At 37.8% G+C, this 3,093-nt stretch overlaps 1 protein-coding gene across 1 annotated transcript in view; it reads left to right on the forward strand.

Moving 5' to 3' along the window:
• DNAJC12 (DnaJ heat shock protein family (Hsp40) member C12) overlaps positions 1-3,093 on the forward strand; it is a 53,547-nt gene that overhangs the window by 8,082 nt on the left and 42,372 nt on the right. The window lies entirely within an intron of this gene.

Consider the following 3,093-nt stretch of genomic DNA (forward strand, 5'->3'; position numbering starts at 1 on the left):
CTGGTAGCATAGTGGCTAAGACACTTGCCTGCTAACCAGATGGCTGGCGGTTCAAACCCACCAGCCACTCCTCGGAAGGAAGGTTGGGCAATCCTAATTCTGTAGTGATACTGCCTCGGAAACCCAAGGAGGGGTCGCTGAGTTGGGTTTGACTCGACGGCACATAACAACAACAACAACAAGACAAACTAACTCACTTTGTCAGTTTAACCAGAGCCAGCTTTACATAGGAGGCTTTCTGACAGTACAGCTATGAAAAGTAATGATACGGACTATTCTTGTATTTTTTAAAATTGGAAAAATACAGAGACTATAAAGAAGAAAATAACAATCACACATGTTAGCACTACCAAGAATTAACCATTTTTGCACATTTGTTTCCGTAGACTAATACCAGAATGTTTCCTAATGAATCATGAATTAAAAACAACAACAACAACAACAACAACTTTCTACCTTTGATAGATAGGTATAATTTCATTCATTTATGTCACTATAAAAACCTAAGATACTTATATAAGTGTGTATATAAATTGTAGATAAGCATCTCAAAGGATATGAACTGTTATCTTAGGGGTAGAGGGTAAAGGGAGTTTCACTTTTTGCTCTGTATTGATGGAAATTTTTCAGAGAACGTTGGTGCATACCCATAAATTATTTGTTAGTTAGTCAAAAATTCTTAAGACTGGAATTTTTAGAGTAGATTCTTTAGAATATTCAGTATTTAACAATTTAGATGCATATCTAATTCTCAGTTTTCTTTGTTATACAACAGTTTATAGTGATGATGGTTAAAGGGAAGTCCAGGAACTGCAAACACAATTAATTATAGTTCTTAACAGAAAGTCTATCTTTTCCTGTTGTTCCGAGGGTTCTTGGTAGAAGCTTAACAAGGAAAAGAATAGAGTTATTATTCTGTACATACATGTGCATATCTAGTGCAATCTGACTTTGATTGTAAAAGTCAAGAAATTTTTTTTTTATGAAAATTGACTAAGGATGGCTTGGAACTGATAGGAATATGCTTCTCTGGTGAATTTTATGACATTAATATTGAGTTGAGCTACTTGAGAGTTCATTTCTCAAACAAGAAATAATTTGCTTTCATTAATTATAATAAATACAGAACCTGATAATTGTTCCCGAAGCCTGAAGAATTTGCCATATATACAACATTGGTTAAGATTATACAATTTGGAGTTCACTGCTCACTTTGAAAAAACAAAAACAACTCAGTTTTTTCTTTTTTAGTAACTAGCTGCATGACTTTGGGCAAGTTACTGAACCACTGATGTTTAACAATAAACCAAAAAAAAAAAAAACCCAAGCTCGCTTCCGAGGCAGTATCTCTACAGACGTAGCTTGCCCAACCTTCCTTCCAAGGTGTGGTTGGTGGGTTTGAACTGCCAGCCTTCTTGTTAGGAGTCAAATGCCTTAGGCACTGCGCCAGCAGAGCTGCCATTATTGAGGTCTAGGAGCTCTGGTAGCATAGTGCCTAAGGCACTGGACTGCTAATCAGAATGCTGGCGGTTCAAACCCACCAGCCACTCCTTGGAAGGAAGGTTGGGCAATCTACGTCTGTAGTCATACTGCCTCAGAAACCCAAGGAGGGGTCGCTATGAGTCGGGTCCGACTCTACAGCAGTGAGTTTGTTTTTGTTATTTTTGTTAAAGGAACTCTGGTGGCACAGTGGTTATGTGTTTACCTGTGAACAGAAAGGTCAGTGGTTTGAACCCACCAGCGCCTCAATGGAAGAAAGATGAGCCAGTGTGCTGGTAAAGATGTACAGTTTTGGAAACCCTATGGGGCAGCTCTACTCTGTCTTAAAAGGTTGCTATGAGTCAGAATCAACTCGATGGCAGTGAGTTTGGTTTGGTATTATTGAGTTATTACTATGACCAGACTTTGTAATAAATACTCTACATATATTATTCATCTAATGTCAAGAAGAGGAAACCAAGGCACAAGGAAATTCAGTAAATTGCCCAAAACCTTGTGGCTGAGCTGGGATTTAATACCTAACAGTCATATTCCAGAGCCACTTAACTGCTATTGTCTCCTGCAGCTGTTATTGCAATTATGATTAATAAAGGCAAGTCTGAATAATTCATTATAACATGAAGCAGATGAGTAAATCAAATCATAGATAGCCTTCAAACCTCATTTTAGTTTGTTTGTTTTCCTAGTCTCTCACCAAGCTGCTAAATGGTAACAAAATTATTAGACTTGAATTATGTCCTTTTTCTTTCAATTGTGAAATTCTTAATAAAAATGTAAAAGAGCCAAAAGGCCAGATGAAAGAGCTATGTCATGGATAATTTATAAACTGGGGCAGTCATCCCTGGAATAATGAGCAGTGGCTAAGCATTATTTGAAGAAATAACATAAGTAAACATGTTTTTTAAGGATTCTTAGCTTCTCTGCTAGGAGCTCTGGTAGCATAGTGCCTAAGGACTTGACTGCTCACCAGAAGGCTGGCGGTTTAAACCCACTAGCCACTCCTCAGAAGGAAGGTTGGGCAATCTACTTCTGTAGTGATACTGCCTCGGAAACCCAAGGAGGGGTCGCTGTGAGTTGGGTCCGACTCGACGGCACATAACAACAACAACAACAACAGCCTCTCTGCTAGTCTAAGAACTTGGTGGGTCAAACCTACCCAGTGAGACCAAGAAAGAAAGGCCTGGAAAACTCCTTCTGTAAAAATCGCAGCTAAGAAACCCTATGGAGCAGTGCTATTCAGTAATACACGGGGTTGCCTAGAGTTGGAATCCATGTGAAGACAATGTGTTTGGTGTTTTTCGTTTTTGTTGAAGAAACTTGTGACGATTTTGGACACTTAAATATATTGAGCTTACAGATGTCTAGAACCATCGTTTAAATTCAATGACAAGTTAAATTATTGGCACAGACCACTAATTGAATAAGAGCTTTTATTGAATGCTTTCTGAATTTCTTTATTGAGCAAAGTATTTCCTAGAGCAAAAAGTCAAACTAGAAATATAAAGATAAAATTAAAAGGTGGATTGAACATGGCTGTTTTGGGAAAGACTGATGCCCATGACAATTTGGACTCTTTATTTATTTTTTTTTTTA

This window comes from Orycteropus afer, unplaced genomic scaffold (genome assembly GCF_000298275.1).
Source record: "Orycteropus afer afer isolate SDZICR_OR568_19922 unplaced genomic scaffold, OryAfe1.0 scaffold00070, whole genome shotgun sequence".
Lineage (NCBI taxonomy): Eukaryota > Metazoa > Chordata > Mammalia > Tubulidentata > Orycteropodidae > Orycteropus > Orycteropus afer.